Source organism: Chelmon rostratus, chromosome 18, assembly GCF_017976325.1.
Source record: "Chelmon rostratus isolate fCheRos1 chromosome 18, fCheRos1.pri, whole genome shotgun sequence".
In the NCBI taxonomy this organism is placed as follows: Eukaryota; Metazoa; Chordata; class Actinopteri; order Chaetodontiformes; family Chaetodontidae; genus Chelmon; species Chelmon rostratus.
In genome coordinates, this window is record NC_055675.1 from 3,098,360 (window position 1) to 3,116,248 (window position 17,889).

At 41.2% G+C, this 17,889-nt stretch overlaps 1 protein-coding gene across 5 annotated transcripts in view; it reads left to right on the forward strand.

Annotated features, from left to right (window-relative positions):
• The first annotated feature begins 2,121 nt into the window (after window positions 1–2,121).
• The window catches only part of tab2 (TGF-beta activated kinase 1 (MAP3K7) binding protein 2), a 38,782-nt gene continuing 23,014 nt past the window's right edge, over window positions 2,122–17,889 (forward strand). For all 5 annotated transcript variants that reach the window (XM_041959048.1, XM_041959051.1, XM_041959050.1 and 2 more), the window contains exon 1: window positions 2,122–2,447. The gene's annotated coding sequence lies outside the window, so the exon portion shown is untranslated. The remainder of the gene's footprint in view (window positions 2,448–17,889) is intronic.

Consider the following 17,889-nt stretch of genomic DNA (forward strand, 5'->3'; position numbering starts at 1 on the left):
CTGACTGTATCTTCACTCAGTTGTCATGGAGTGTTAATGATAAATGAATGAAAAAAAAGCGACAGAGAGTCTACAGTCTGGCTCTGTCAGACTGTACTTTGGCATAGTCATGCTCACAATGAACATGCTGATGTTTAGCAGGTATAATGTTTACTATGTTCACCATCTTAGTTTTAGATGTGCCAAGTCAATCTAATATTTGCCTAAATATTTCACTAAAAGCCACAAATGATGGAGCTGGAGGATGTCAGGGGGGCATCAAAGCCAGTAAAGGCCTTTTCATTATAGCGTTCCCTGTGGGTTCTGACTGTGTAACTCCAGCCACCTTAACTAAAATGCTAATGTTGCTAGCAGCAGATTGCTACTTTTCAGGGGCTCAAACAGAGTTTTTTGTTTGCTTGCTTGTTTTGTTTCTTCACCAAACCTGGTATCTGCATGCTGATATTTTGCCAAGCGAATATCTCTTTTTGTCTGGTCTGACATGAGGCCAATTTGTGATTGCACAGTTCTTGATATTCAGAAACACAAGTCGTTTGGTTTTCATCAATCTTTCAGTACAAGCAGTGGTCAATGGAAATTGGCTGCACCCACAAAGGTCGATGTAGGTCAAAGTTGAACAGATTTGAACCTTCGTGCACCCCTGCTCCACCGGACTCACCATGGACTTCTGCTAAACAGTGCCACAACAGCCTACACACTCAGTAATGGACACATCGTCTGGGAAATGTGACTGTCTGTACACAATCCATCCAATAGATGAGACATTTAAGTCTGAACCACAGTGGTGGACAGTCATAATTATAATAATATCCAACTCTGAAAAAAAGTAAAGACAGAGCTGTAAAAACACACGGGTGCACTTTCAGCTGCTACCTGGCAGCCTTTCCTCTGCCTAAGCGGTCGAGCAAAGTGTGTTTACAATCCTCCAGTGAGGGAGCGCATCGTGTTTGGCCTCACTTGCCAGATTTTGCCACTCAAACGTTTAGGCTTGCCATCCAACATTTTGCCTACAGGCCTTGTGCACTGTAGAAAATCCAGTTCCAAATCTAATCCAGTCGATACTGCAATGTTGGACAGGTCAAAACAGATATAACAGAAGCCTTGTATTTTTTTTTTTGAAAACATGGAAGCGATCCATTTTTATTGAACAAGTTTAAATGATGACATGGCACGCAGCCATGCACACTAATGATAGTCTTCTAGTCTTGTCTGACCAGATCTCCCTCCAAACTTCTCTTCGAGTCTCTCCGGACAGAGCGCTAATGCGCTGCAGGAAATGAGACAGCTTTGAATTTCACACTCGAGAATGAAATGCGTTGTTTCCTTTGGGTGGAGAAGTGTTCATACCCGACACCAAAATTTTATTTGGTCAAATATAGTGAATGTACAAGGTGTCAAAAAGTGATAAGGAGCTGCTATCTGGCCAGCTCTGCTTGGTGAGTTTTGAGAAATGTACCACAAAGGGTCGAAGGGAGAGAGATCATCTATTTTTGATATATTAAGCATTCTTAGGACAGCATACTCACAGGTATGGATGTTCAGTTTCTGCAGAAAGAGAATTACACTCAATAGCATAAGAGAGGTGTGTGAATCCATGACAACGTGACTAAAGGTGGTGTAAAAATCTTTATTTCTCTCTCTATTTGTCTATTCCAGCAGTAAGTATGTACTGTTGTCATACTTTATTGAGTCTTTTGCTCACAGGTCATACCACTGGATCAGTCCTTCAGCTGCAGGTTCACACCCCTGCTGAGGTGTCCAGCAGCTGACCTCTGACCCTCAACCTAAAGAAAGGTGACATGTAACGGTGACATTGCTCTCACTGTCATACTTGATGTACAGGAGAAGAGTAAGACCAAAGCAGACATCCATTTTATTATCGAGCTATACCACTTATCTTGCAGTTTTCATTCCAGCAACCGTAAAAATGAGCCGACTCCTGTTTTTCCCCTTTGTTTGCATCTTCTGTTGCAGCAGGCTCCTCGGCTCATTTTGCAATCACAACTTTCTCCTCCCTCCCTCAGCGCAACTTCGGGAAACTGAAAAAAAAGAAAAACAACTGCTGCTCTCGCGATAGTAGCTTGCTTATGCAGCCGCCATATTCTGTGACAGTATTTTGATTCGTATCTGCTGGAAGTGAGGAAAAAGAGAAAAGTGAAGGGCTGTCGCGGGGAGGGGGGGGCTGAAGAAGAGGAGCTGTCAAAAAGGTATTCCCGAGTCTCTGTCAACCGGCGGAGGGCTGAGGCTCGGTGTACCTCCCCTAACGCTATTTCGAGGACACACAAGGCCCGGGGCCTCGGTGCAGTTGGCTCTTCGTCTCCCTGGTAGTAGCTGGACCCCTCTCGGCTTCTCCTCTCCGAGCTCCGCGGCCCTCTGGAGGTCCGGCGGCGGTCTCGGGTGTTGAAGGCGGCCCGGGGAGCGGCGGCGGCGGCAGCGGAGACGGAAAGGTAAGTTACAGTAAGTTAGCGAAGTTTTTGCCAGTTAGCCGGAAGAATACAGTTTTAATAGCGCTACTGTGAAATGAAAACGCATTTGAGCGTCTGGTGCGATAAGCGCTTTATATACCGTGCTACTGTGTTTGAAAGAAAATGGAGAGAAAAAGTTTTCAGATGTGGAAAAAGTTTTTGTCTACAGCAAGCGGCTAGCTAAGTTAGCTAGCTTGAAGTGTTTGGAGGCTGTTCCCGTCTCGGCCGAGTTGGCAATTCATTGTCTGAAGTTTAAAACACATTCTCTCAGTCCGCGTTAACATTAATATCTGTAAATATTTATTAGGGCCCTTTTTATTTTAGCATAACGCTGGCTGACGCTACATGTTTTGTAGCCCATGTTGGGCTACTTTTTCCATTGAACTCTCCTTTGAAACGTCGCAGACTAGTCGTGGATGGAAACGGTATATCATAAAATTTGTAGCTTCAATTAAAGCTAATACACGGAGTATTTTAACAAGCCTCCAAGTTACGCCTCGGTTAACTGTTTGCCCCTTTGATTTAACACTGAAACTTTTTTTGAGTAACGTGGAAACTTTCTTATAAGTAACCTAGCTGCCTAACCAGCTTGGCACAGTTGTGTGTCTACATCAGTGAATTTATCACACGTACAAGTGAGTCTATTGGTGAGCTTCGCTATATGTATCCGGCCATTTTCATAGTAGGTGATGCAAATAGAGCCTCTGAGGTGTGCACTTTGACTGGGACCATTTTAGTATTGCACAACTGCAGCCAAGTAAAATTCATGGAGGCACACATAATACAAGCCTGTGTGTTTGGTTGTGTTTAAAACTCAGGTAATGAGCCAGTGAGTCGCTTCACCTGTCTGACAGATTTCTGATAGTGCCCCTCCTGCATCAGATGTTCCTGGTTTGTGGCACTTGTGATGGAAACTTATCACGGGTGTGGGTATGAGCGTGTGCCAGCCAACATGACAGCTCAGTTGTTGCTGTTGTTGTTTGTGTTCTTGGTCCAGTTAAGACGAGAGGTACTCTAACCTGTTATGGTTTTGCCTTTTCTCTCCTTGTGTATCAATGCTTGTGAACTGACTAAAGATGTCAAGACGGGCTGCAAGGCGCAGGTTGTGACGTTTGACCCTTTTTTTTTTTTAGGTTGCGTGTTTGTGTGTTAGGCAAGAAACATAGAAGTTGTTTCAAAGTTTTGATGGAGCAAGGTCGGCTGGTTTCAAAAGTCTGCATGTTCACAGAAGATCTTTGAGATATTCTCCTTGCTTGTTGGTTATTTTCATACAGGGCAAATCATATGTAATCATGGTGATTGTAACCAAATGTACCACAATATTACTGCTTGATGACAGGTGTTTCAGTTTTTTTAATTGCTGTGTGTGTGTGGTTATGAAGCCTCTCTCAATTAATAGTAGTGTTTGGCCAATTGCGGTGGTCCACTTGGCACAGTGAAAACCCTTCTGGGTGTGTTGAGTGTGTTTCTCCATGTTGTATCACTTAGGCTGGTCTTCATATTAACACCAGCCACCAGTCAAATGATGCAAAATGTTGGTTGTAGCTGGAAAGCCTGTCAGCTGTACCAGCCAGTTTGGCAGGTAATCAACCTGTGTCCGATTAGTGTTTTATTCTAAAACTGGCTGCTAAGAAATTGAATTGCTCTTTGAAATCCTATTGTGACATAAAAGTTAGATTTTCACTATTGTGTAGTCAGCCTTCACACATTAAAGTACAACGTACCGTACTGTGTTTTTTTATAATCCAGGCACATTTTACTCTCCGTCCTCAGCAGAAGTTGACTGGCTGACTCTGCGTGGCTGCTTCGAAACTCTTGACTTTATTCACAACTCTAAAGAGCTCAGAATCACTTCTCTGTCTGCCTCCAAACACCTACAATCTAAACTGTGTTGTCATAGCTAGACTGCGAGAGTGTATATCATTCATTAGCAGCTTGTGCCTGTCTTGACTTGCAGTCAACATTGCACTTCCTGACCAATAAGCTGCCATGGCCAACTGTTTATAGGTGCAGACCCCTAACTGAAACCATGTGTGCCTGTAGCTGGGCAAATATGTTGCTAGGAGGCCTTGCTGATTTGCCACTCTTTGGAGACTCAGAAACAAATCCTCAGAGCCTGTCTGATAAGTACTAAATCAGCATTTTGGTGAGGATCATGCACTTGCACAGAACAGCAGGCTGCTAATTGGGTTGTTTGGATTATATTTGCATATGCTAACAGGCTAACACAACTAAGTGACAGAACATCTTATAGATCTTAACTTAGACTGTGTTACCTAAATTGCCTTAATGCTTGCTGATAGAGGTGAAAAAATAGGCTTACTTGTTGTGTTTGCTTTTGTACAATAAACAAGCAGGACTAACACTTGGATTTAAGAACTTTTACAACAAGCTGAGGTTGTGGCATGTTGTTGCGTGGTCTGTGCCAATACTTTCAATCGTCTTTCCCAAAGAACCTGTTTCCTGATTTATCACTTGTATTTTGCACAACAGCTTATCACCAGTCAGAATAAAAGGTGGGAATATGTAGTTTTTCTCCTTTCACAAGAGGAGGGACAATTACTGCATATGAGCGTGTTTGGATAGAGGACAAATGCAAGTTGTTTGGATCAACAGTACAGAGTGAGTTTAACCCAGGAAACGATGTTGGCTTACCTTTCTCTTTTTCTGTGTCAGAACAGAGTCTCTTAAAGAGGCTGCAGACTCTGAATGAATGTAGACATAACTTGATACTTGCTTTGTCAGGCAGCTTTCTGCTCAGTGACCTGTTCAGATTATTATACAGTGTGTATTTTCTTCAGAGTAAAAGTGTCAGAGTAAGACTTAAAATGCCAATTGGGAATCAAGTAGGTGGAAAGGAAGGATCCATCACATTATGGCATGCCCATTGCTGCAGACTCAGGAAGAGGGCTTGGTGTTTTTAACCCTCCCCCACTCCAGTGTGTGGCTGTCAGGAAGAGAAGCTCTTGTTGGAGCCCCCTCCCCCTGTTGAGCTCTCCTGACTTCTCCGCTTTAAATGGAATCCTCCATTACACATGCTCCTCATGGTCCTCTCCAGTTCAAGGGTTAAATTGCATGCATCAAGGCTGACACTGCACAGTCCACTATACCTCTAGCTGTCTGCCTGCTCAGTGCTTCTTAATTTTGCAGTTTGCATTTTGTAGGGGTTGCAGTGGCTTTGACACCGAAAACTGAAAAATACAATGCATATTGGTTCATTGTGAATAATGGATAATTTTCCACATGTATCATGGCACTTACATGTGATCATTTAAGGTTTTCTTGTCTGCAGCACTTTGTAGATGTGCATGATGAAGCTGCATTAATTTAACTGTTTTGCCCTTTTGGAGGCAGAAGAACTCTTCAATGAGTTGACAAACCCACAGCCTCGACAAATTATGACTTTATAATTGCCTGTTTACATATCCAACAGATACTGCATAAGCATTCATTTGGTGTTGTGTTTCTGGCCACTTGATATATGCAAGGCCAGTATTAACTCTCCTTTAAACTGTGGTTTAGTCTAGATAGACTCCCGTGAATAATATCTGGCTCTGTAGTTTCTACATGCTTGACTTTCTTGACCAGCTGTTCACTAACTTGCTAGTTGGTAAAGTTTTTTTGTAGCTTTTTTTGCTGAAAACATCTGTCAGCTGCTGGAAACAGAGTTGAAGAGAGCAGTGAAACTAAGCCCATCAGTAAATTATTGGGCTTTGAAATCAAAACATTGGCCTAAATAAGGCTTAAAAGCTCCAGAAAGCTGCAGAGTTGGGTGATAAGTTGTTAATTTGGTGCTATGAGTAACCCCTTTTTTATTAATGAAGCTTCAAATATGGGTATGTTCCCATGTCATGTGTATGTTTTGAATATTGTACTAAAATTAATACTGGTGCCAAAGGGATTCTAGTACGGTACAGTGTGCAGTGAACAGGTTTAAAAAAAGGTAACTTAACCATGTAAGTCAAGCGTCAGTGTCTCATTTTGTTTTATACAGTTGTTTAGAACTTTACCTAAAGGAAATACACTACCAATCAATAAAACATTTTCTAAATCAGCCAAAGAATGAGAAGTCATGACTAAGAATATATAAAGTAAGGATTCTGTGCCAGTTTTCATGGCTGAACAGTTCTGATACTCTGGACAGAGTTAGAATTGTGTGCAAAAGTATTGTGGTTTTTTACCCACCCCATAAGTTAGATATTTGTTGAGTAGACATGCTGATGATCCAAGTTTCAGTTTTATATGACAAACTGAGTTACTGCATAGGTGTTGCAGCAATGCAAAGTTAAATAATACAGATAAGGTAATTAAGGCTTTTGGAGAATAGGTCATGTCTGATAAAAATGTTAAGTGTTAGATGATTAACATTAGGGTCAATATGAATGACAGCTGCAATTTATATTTAGGTAAAACTGACCTATTTCAACTATAGTTGGGTGGTATGATGTATGTACCGTGCAATGGTAGAAATGTGTCCACCAGAAAAGATTTGGCAGTACTGTTTCCACCACTGGAGCATCTCTTGAGCCAAATTTACACAGTCATTCACAGTGTATGAACTGCAACCCTGCTACACAGCGAGCGAGTGGATCTGTTAAGATAAGAAAAGATAAGACAACGCTTTATTAATCCCACGCCCGGGAAATTTGTTACAGACAGCAAAAAATAAAAGAAAGACAGAAAGATCGACACACGTGTGTAGTTGCTTCGTCCTCATTTCTGCTTGACTGTGTATTGCTTTCCACTCTTTCATTGATATTATGGATACATCCAAACATATGAAAAACAGTCATCATTACGGATGAGTGCCCCTCCTCCTGCACGCTCTTCCCAGATGCCATCCCTCGTCTAAATCAGAGTATTTCCAGTAAGTCAGAACACATCTGACACTGACAAATCTGCTAGATGGGGAAAAACACTGAACAAAGTCCGGACCTGACTATGCAGATGTTGTCCAGAGTTCGAATGAGAAAACAGCTTTAGTGTCTCTGCTGTGTATTCAGCATGGGCAGTGTGATGCAGCAGTCCAGCTGCCTTGCACGGTCATGTGATTTGGGCAGCAGGACTGCTTACCATGTTCTGTTGTGACGTGAGAGCAGAGTTGGTGGTGATAATGCTCCTCTGCTGCATCTCTATTGTTCTCTTTGGAACCTTAAAGCTTCCGTTTTGAAAGACAGTTAGTTTTACTGTCCTGAGTCTTTTGTTTTTAAACTCGAGTGTTTGTTTGTATGGAAGAAAATAATCAAATGTGATGAAGTATTGTACAGTATGGTTATTTTAAACAATTCCTCTATTGACTTTACAGAACAATTACCATTCCATGATATATAAACATTACTGTGATATAAAATTACATAAACCATGATAGAAGATTTTGCCATATCACACACCCATATTTGCTTGATCAGGAAAATAAATAAGTGCCGCTGACAGTTTCCATTTCATTGGCTGGAGCTGGACACATTGATGTTTCTCCTGAGTTCTTAGTGCCTCAGTTAGTTGTCATTTGTGGTATTTCTCAGATGTTCCTGTATATAATGTGGTCACTCTTCTCATTATATGAGTGTTTGAGATGTTCAGACACATAGATGAAAGATTGGAAGGTCTAATTTAATGACATTGAGATGGTAATTTTAATCACAGTTTGCATAACAAAAAACATCCCAGGAATTTTGAAGGGCTGTGGTGCTACTCAGGACCAAACTTGAGTGATAATGTGTATGCAGTGTTTCGGCTGTGCCTGATTTGTCAGGGCCTGTGTAGCTGGAGATCCGAAGTAGTGACTGTAGGTGTAGTGTCTAGCAAAACACATTTTTTTTTTAGACTTTAAACTTCTAGTAAAAATTTAGAGTAAACTTGATTAAGTAGAGCACAACACGATTCAATTCAGGTGAAAGTTGCTTCAGGGGGCTTTACGCAGTATTACTGTCATCAGTTGGATATCGCAACACTGCACATTTGAGATTCACTTCCACTTTGTTGGCTGTCTGCTGCTTTGCCTTTGAAATCACCTCACACTCTGCAGTCAAATGTATTATTATAGGTTATGTTGTTATTGTCTCTTGGGGTATATGCATCAGTGAGCAGAAGAAGAGTAAACCACATCTTACACTGACTAGAGGGCGAGTCCCTGACCTGAGTTGGGTTCAGACAAAGAAATGATGTTCAGGTTTAGACATGATGTTCAGGTTCGGGTCGGGTTAGGTCAGGTTGGCTAGGCTAGTCTACTTCACATGGTGCAATCATCTATGCTAAGACTTAAATTTTATCATGTTTATAATGCTGATGACATTGTGTAATGTGTGTGTTAAACAAAACAATCCACCTATAGCCTATATAAAACAATGCCTTTTGACAGTCATGTACAAGGTGCCCACACCTGTAATCAAAGTAAATGGTAAACTTCAACCATGGTAGCAACAATTGTGTGATGTCAGATGACATCCGCCGAGTCAGGCTCAGGTAGAAATATGTGGCCTGAGCCACATTCTAACACTGAGCCTGAGTATGTTCGGTGCCCTTGATCTGGGCTCTAGGTTTTATTTCTAGTAGCTTTTCTATTCTCTAACATCACTGCCCCAGCTTCCCTAAACTGACACATCCTCTGTCACAAGCTGCACAGACCTTCAGCTACTAATTCTTTAAAACTATGAAGAGTTTTATTTTAGCACTGAGAGAAGCAGAGAGCTGCCCGAACCAGAATTAGAATTGACATGTAGATGAAACATGTTTAGTGTATCTGTGCACAGTCATCACTTGCGTTAACTGCAACAGGTGTATTGCAATGTAATGCATGTGCAATAGAATACAGTGGTGATTAACTCTTCAAGTGTTGTAGCTATTTTCATGGCTGATCAGCTTCTATTTAAATTAAACTTTTTTTTGTTTGTAAAGTTACTGTTAGTCCTTAAAAACATGTTTACTTAATTACTATGGCTTGTTAGCAATAACTCATAGTTTCAGTGATGAATGCAAGAAAAAGAGATCAAGAAATGCATAAACTTTCCCATGCAAATGGTTTGTAGAAATGAAAAAATACAGACTGAAACTCCTAATGTCATTTTTCATGATCTTAAATTTGTAGACAAGGGTACAGTAACCCTGATATTACCAAACTTTACTGACTGGTGAATTGTTCAGCAAAATAAATTAACTCAAAATAGACATGTTGTGTAATGGCTCTTGTAAATCAGACTGTAACGCAGTGGAATAATTAAAGAGCAGCTTTTCATGCTAATGAAGTGTTTTTCAAGTTTCCTCTGCAGAAACTCGGCTATGAAATAGGATAGTAGCACAACCATCAATTAAAGGGATATAGTGGAGCTCCTCCGCCGGCTCCCTTTGGATGTAGCATTTAAACTAATTGGATCCAGAACCGCTGGTGTGTTAAACAGACATGTTTGGAAAGACAGCGCTGCAGCTCTTGAGACACTTCGGCATTGTTAGCGGGATCACTGTTCGTTGATTTCCACTCATGCTTTGTTTTTTATGATTTATTGGTCAATAGAAGCAGCAGACCAGTAGGATTAAGCTGCCCTTTATTCAGAGTGACAAGAAAATGTGCTGTTACAACAGCACCATATTAACAAACAATCTGTTGAGCTTGCAGAAAATGTATTTACTTCCTGTTGTCAGACTTGTGTTTTTGGTGTGATTTACTTTCACATAAAACCAAGTACAAGAACCAACAGGTTTGAAGATTCGGTTTGACAACATGGAGCAGTTAGAAAATGGCACCTTATTATACAGATACCAGTAACTTTGAGCAAGAATCACACATAATTCTTTGATTTACAATTTGCATTTTTACCATCAGTTATGTCAGGTTTAGTCTATAAAACACATTTAAAGTTATCTAAACAGTACAGTCTTTTTTTCTGTGTAGGTAATCCCAGTGTAAAACTAGTTGTCACTTTTCCTAATAGTGCATGTCTCATTTACAAATGATTATCAACGTTAACTCCAGCATAGTTTATTACTAAAAGTCAAGCTGCTACAGGTGTCACATTCTTCCACATTGTTGGCTTTCTCTTGCATCCACAAATCTATGGGCCTTTCTAGTCTGCGCTTCCATGTGAGTGCTGCTTTTTGAATGTAACCCCTGAGTGACAGTGCACAGGAAGATGGTTCAGCGGTTATCTTTGGCCTCTGTGCTCCTTAGAGTCTTGCAGACTTAAGCCACTGCAGCAGGATATGTGTGTGTGACACAAACACTTCCTCTCATAGTGCATTGCTCTGAGAAACACCTCAGTTTGCATTTTCACATTTGGCCTCTACTTAGTTTAACATTTTTGGGGATACAGATGCCAATTATACAGTATTGTAAGACAAAAATGTGCAGTAAGTAAATGTAGCTCACTCCATAGTTGGCCGTATTAACTTGTGACACAACAGAGTTGTATTTGCTTCAATAAGAGAATGCTGTGTCTTAAAGTTTACAGTAAACCGGATCTTTTGTGGTGAGACATAGAGAAGGGCGGACACACACAACTGGTCATCTCATTTCACTCCAGCTGGATACACTGATTTGAAGGGATTCCTCTGAATCTATTTCTGTCTTGGTGTCTTCACTAGACAGAATAATAAGGATTAACAAGAACAATTTTGCAGTGCATCCATGAAGTTGAAATGGTGTGAGTAAGCAGATAGTGAGTTGACCTCCGGGCCAGTTGTTTTCTGCAGGATGGATATTGCAGGCTGGTGTCTTATCACTCCCCTGCTTATCCTACGGGCAGGTTCTGGCCCCACGTCCCCTCTGACTCCCTCCACCTTTTCCTCGCAGACCCAGAACAGAAAGCTTGTCTTATTCTGTGCTGTTTGTAAATGGCATACAGGGACTGCTCTGTCCTTCATCATTTCTCGCAGAGTCTGCTGATGGTCTTTCATCTCTCTCAGGTTTTTTTGTACTGACTAAAGATGGCAGAGGGCTTTGATCTAGTGTCCTATCAGTAACGGCGTGGGCCTGAGGCTCCCATACTCCCTTGCTGTCTCACTCTGAAAACATATTGTCAGGGTGTGGTGGACAACGGAGTCCACCCAGCTGAAGAGCCTTTGTTTGTTGTGGTTTAGTGTAGCTTTGCCAAGGGCAACTGCCTGTGTGGGTCTCTATGAAATTCTTGCAGCAGTTGTGGTCTATTAAATTAGACCCTACATTTGCTGATGTTTTGCAAACTTTTGTATCTCAGATATAACCACCTGAGCTCCGGGGGAAGAAAACAAACCTTACTTCCCATAACACTTTGAAGGGGATCTTTTTTTTTTTTCCCCTTCACTGGAAGTTGCACAACAGCACTGCAACCACACACAAGCAAAGCTTGTGGAGCATCCATAATTTGCAAAGACAACCTATTTATGTATGTATGTATTTATGTATGTATGTACGTGTGCATGCATGTATATATAACTTAGCAGGGACTCTGTTTGAAGAGAGGAGCATGTTAGGTAAAAGCTTTTAAAAGTGATATCGACTGAAGAGAGCAGGGGTTTTGCACTTCTCCCAGTTGGCCAAAGTCACCCTTTGTTTTAAATGTTTCTGTAAGTTTCCCTGTTCTCAGTTATTGATCCATGTAAACTCCTCTTCAACTTTAAGAAGGGAAGTAGAGCACTCAGTACTGGGATATCCCTGGCTTAGCCCCACCCCCCACCCCCCACCCTCTTCCCCTTCCCTAGCCGCCATACCCTTTTCCTCCCTCTCTTCCACGTTGCCCTTTGGCCTCCCAAACCCACTGGCCTTCCTCCGCTTCTGGTTAGAGATGTCATAACAGAGCCACTCTGCTGTGGTATTCCTTAGAGGAATGTGCTGCCTTGGGTTCTGGTGTGTGTGTGTGTGTGAGTGTGAGTGTGAGGGGGTTGTTTGGCTGCTGTCTCTGCAGTGTATCAGGCCAGGTCGGCACTGGCACCCTCCAAGACACACCTGTTGGTGCCATTCTAAGCAGAGCTGCTGTGTTGCCCCTCGTGTCCTCTGCAGCCGATCACTGCCTGCACACGCTACGCCTCCACACACGGGCCAAATGTGGGTGTGTAAGAAAAGAGCCATGTGTGCATTAATTCTGAGGTACAGAGTACAAATGAGTAATTGAGCATCTCAGAGTGGCCTAAATTTGGCAACAACTATAACTTGTACTGCTATATAGTGCCAGTCACCTTAATAAGCAGAATCTGTGGAAATTGTATTGAGTTGTTGATCAGTGCCAGTGACTCAACAAGTTCTTGGGCAGGTGCTGAGAAATCTGGCCTCCCAGTCTTACTTTGCAGGCCATACTTTGTTTTGGAACCAAAAATCCCTTTCTAACAATTCCACTCACTTTAAACAATCTCTTTACATGCTCCATCTTGTTAACGAACTAACTGTCAGAAATACACCCAAGTGTCACCTGTTGAAATGCTGCAGTCACTTCATCCAGCCTACATCCAGCTGCAGTCACTCCGTCCTGCATCTTGGTCAAGAAATTATTAATTTCAACCAATGCCAACTGCTCCTAAAACCATACTGTCTCATTTTTTTATTTTTGTCTTCACCTTCAACAAGATCCAGCATGTAAATGAATGACAAAGATTTGGAGTTGTTGGATTTTTCTTCCTTTACTTGTGATGCAGCCAGGCTAGCCGTTTCCCACGCTTCCAGTTATTGGTACAGTACAGTAATACATCCCTAGACCTGCATCACTGTCCTAGACACCCAGAATTGAAACTGACATCGATTTCTGTGTGAGATGTGAGACAGACAACTAGTGTAGTTACTGAAATATAATTATTATGAATTGAAAGCTATACCCCACATAGATCAGCAGTCTCCAACTTGAATGATTTGTTCTATGATGTAATGAAAACATTGTACAGGGGATGGAGGGAGAAATCCTATCTGGTTCATTTCATATAGGCCATATAAACTGATCACCAATAGCAGAAGGCTTAGGCAACACAGTTTTTGATAGCTGTGATGATATTGAACAGGTGTGTATTACATGTCAATTACCTTGATAGGTGAAAAGGGCCTGCTCACAGATGGACACAAATATGACTTGAATGTTTTGAGAGGGCTGGAAAAGGACCGAATGGCATCTCAGCAGAAGAGGAGTCATGTGACTTGGCTGCTACTTGTCTTTTGGTTGGCCTCAAGGTGGGGAATGATACTCCTAACAGCTGCGGGAAGCATTTCCGGCGAAGGGTTTTCTCCTCAGCCAGGCACATGGAGGCCTAGCAGTATACTGAAGCAGGGATGCATCGATAACTACTTTTCCACTACCAATAGATATTCTTAGCACAAGCTTTTAAAAGTGTGAAATTGTGCTACATTACATGGCTTCACTTTGAACAGTATTGTGTTAGTGGCCACTCGGAAAAATAGTTTAATATAGACTTTTTTTCGCTACGGATATATCTGGAATAAGCATGTTCTGAACAAAGGGGGAAATTCTGTCAGATGGATTAGATATGTTGGGACATGATGGATTTGCTCTTGTTTGATCAGCTGATTATTATAGCTCCCAAATAGCCAAATTCTCCCAAATTTTTGGGCTCTGGAGCTTCGATAGTAAACTACAGCAAATGAATATTCTGCAAATTCTGTGCTGTGAAGCAGATGCACAGAAACAGCATACTAGTCCCAACAAATTTAACATTTGAGATTTCTATTTACAAGATTTCTATTGTCCAAGAATGTGCTGAAAACTTGTATTTTGCAGTATGTCCGATAGCCTGTATTTAGCAAAAAAAAAACTGAATCCCAAAATAGCAAACTGAATGTCTGAATAGTCAAGCCCTAGTATTTATTGCCCTGTTTTTTCCTTAACTCTAATCTGATACAGCATCTGTAATAAGGACCTATTGGAGGTGTGTTTTAAAGGCTTCATAGAAGCCTTCTTCCCTGTGTACAAGGACCTGATAACACTAGGAGCAGTGGAGTGAACTGATGGAATGAGCTGACCAAAGACAGAAGTGCTGCTAATGTTCTGCTGTCTGTGTGCTTCAAAGAGCATGATGACATACAGTAAGTGCATTTCGTAAGGCAATAAAAGGTGAAGATTTGGCTGGTGCATACTTGGCATGTCATCGCTAACCACCTGAGTGCAAGCGGTCTCATTGTGTTCAGTGGCCTTGCAGCGGGTGTTGAGAGACAGCACTGCCACCCAAGCTCAAGCTACAGTCGGCCGGAAGGTCACCAGTTCGAATCCCAGGCCAGCTGAATGTGGGAGGGTGAAGTGGTGCCTTTGAGCAAGTTACTTGGAGCTACTTGAACAGTGAACAGCCATAAATGTACACATTAATTAAATGTATAACATATGTACCACATCATCTTATAACCAGTCTATATAACGTTAGGAAGCAGCAAAGAATGATCATTACCATATCCAAGAGCCCAAGGTGACTTTTAGGACTGGATATTAACAAATGTTATGTGTTTTTGCTTTAAAAATGACTTAAACGATTAGTCAGTTATCAAAATGGTTCCATTACACACTCTTAGTAGTACCGATTTCTATTTTTCAAGTGAAAATATTAGTTTTTTGTTTTCTTTGTCACTCATATCATTCTAAATTGAATACTTTTTGTTTATTGTTTGAAGTGCACTTTAAAGACGTCACTTGAGGCTGATTGTGATGATGGTCTGTCATTACTTTTGACACTTATAGACTAAATAGTTTTACAATTAATGGGATAAATAATTGACGTATTAATGTTAACGAATGATCATTAGTTGCAACTTTAGTTTACAGTAATCTATTGTGAGACCCAAGCTTTAATGCAGTATCAAGCGAACCTACGGAAACCTTAGTCAATGTTTTATTTATCCTGTGCAATTTTAACGTCTTAGAGCCTGTTTTGTTTTGCAGGAAATATTGGGTGTGATCTTTGAGGGAGATGGCATGCTCTCTCTCTCTCTCTCTCTCTCTCTCTCTCTCTCTCTCTCTCTCTCTCTCTCTCTCTCTCTCTCTCTCTCTCTCTCTCTCTCTCTCTCTCTCTCTCTCTCTCTCTCTCTCTCTCTCTCTCTCTCTCTCTGTGTGTGTGTGAGAAACTTCCTCCTGAAGGTGGGGCTGTGGGGATTGACATGGAAGTTATGTGAGGCATTTATGGCTTTTTGTATGCAGCTTTGTTATCTTAAGGACAGAGCATAGGAGGCTGTTAAAGTACCAGACTACAAAACAGGTATTAGTCAACCTCCAGACTAAGGATGGGCGATATATTAATTTCATCGCTGTCTCTGGTGTCACAGTCTGCCACAACATGGATTTTGCAATAATGTCTTTACTGTGGTAAACGTTTTATCAGATTAAAAATAATGTGCTTTACTGTGTCTACGATAACATGCAGGTAGAGGGCTACGCACATACTCATAGAACTGTAGTTACACCCACTAACTACTGTTTTCCTCACTATAATACTAACTCCGGAAACACAAAGATGTGAAGGTAACATTACGAGCAATGCATAGCAATTTCTCTGTTGTGTGCTGCAAGAACCGACACAAAAGTCTTCATTACTCCCTCCATTCAAGGGGGTGATGACCTAGTTGATTAACTTGATGGAAATGTCTCCACAACATCAACAACAAGTCGACTATATACTTGGGCTTCGTATATATATGTGGGCTAACAATTTAAACTGCTTTGAGGGCCAATACAAAGCAGAATGAATCTGCTGGTTAGCCTGTTGAATTTGGCACAAGCACTGTCTGTGGCTCATGTGGCTAGTAGCATTTATTGTAGACCCACAAGCCATGTTGGCGTATTTAATATTGAGGGACAGTGTGAGAAATTGTGTAAAAGACTCTCATTTATAGTCAATTAAATAACCAGAGTAGTAGAGTAGTAGTAGCTGGATGTGGGAAACTGTTTTTTCAGGTTGCTTTTTGTGTCGTCTCACATAGCCAGACCTAACATTATCTCGACACTTTAAACTACAACACAAACTTAGATGGTTTTGTTGTTACAGGAACGCCCCCTCTGCTGCCAGCTGTGTCATATGTGTGTCTGCTGTGGCTGTATGTTATTGTACTTGATAGACATGTCCTGTGGTGCTCTGACTGTTGTATGATGTAGAAGGTCGGTGGTTTGATCCATGGCCCATGCAGTCTACATGTTGTAGAGTATGTTGTAAGTATCTTTGGGCAAGATACTGAACCCCAAATTACTCCCAATAGCTGTGCCATGAGTGTGAATTGTTATTGCTCCTGGTGAGCACCTTGCATGGTAGCCTCTGACACCAGTGTATGAATGCATGTGTGAATGGGTGAATGCTGGCTTGTGTTGTAAAGCACTATTAGTGGTCAGTAAGACTAGAAAACTGCTAGATGCAGTCCAGTTACTGCTTAGTATAATATACTAGTTTTCTTCAAGTATATTATTTTCAGATATCTTATCCTACCCCTTTTCTAACTCTGAGAATGAATTACAAAACACACATTACATTTACTTATTAACCTTCATTATGGGGCAGGCTACTCCTTCCATGTCGATGTGGGTCTATACCTCCCTTACATTGTTAATAGAGTTATTTTGGTTTTACACCATGTGTAAAAAAACAAAAAAAACCCTGCGATATAAATTTTTCGTCATATCACCCACCCCTACTCCAGTCTACGATGAAGATGTGACTCAATTTTTGGATTCAAATACAGTTTCTCAGCAGTGAATACCCTGCACCATTTTCCTCTAAATCTGACAGACACACTTTAAAAATTGCAAGAAATTAATTGTAACCACAAGAAAGCCGACTGTCTAAGATAACTACACAAGTTCTCTAATTTCATTGTTGCATAATTACTGATGCACATATCTAAATCCTCCATAGAGTTTTCAAAGCTTACAACTGATAACTTCTATCAGATTCTTATTTGTATGGGTTTGATGCTAAACTCAAGACAACCCAATGAATTAAAAAGCATAAGCAGCACTTAATGAGGCAGTCAGCAGCAGAAGTAGCATGAGAGGTTGTAACCATGGCTATTAAACTGACAAATAATCTGTAATTGTGAATCATGTCAAGAAGGAATCTGCTGCCACGCAGCTGGCCAGTTAAGCTGAGCAGCCTTTATAACTCCTGGCGGAAAATCTATCAGAACCAACTGTTTCTGTACCTTTTTTTAGCCCACCACCCCGCTGCAGTCCATGTCCTCCCAACGCTCACTGGTACTAGATCAGTTTTCACATAACTTCGGTTTCCTTCAATTCCCTGCCGTCTGTCTGTGATATGACAAAAACGAGCTGTTGTGGTGTTCAGAGCAGGACAGTGGTCAGTGTCTCAGCTCAGGAAACTTTAACAGGCTTTGGATGTTTTTTATCTAGTAAATGTAGTTCTCCTGCTACTTGTACAGCACTCTCTTCCATTTAACAACTCAGCTTGTATTTAGTTGTTTTTAGTAGCAGCCAGCAGGTTCACTCTGCCACATGTCCATGAGTCACTGTATGACTCGTTGTTGTGGATA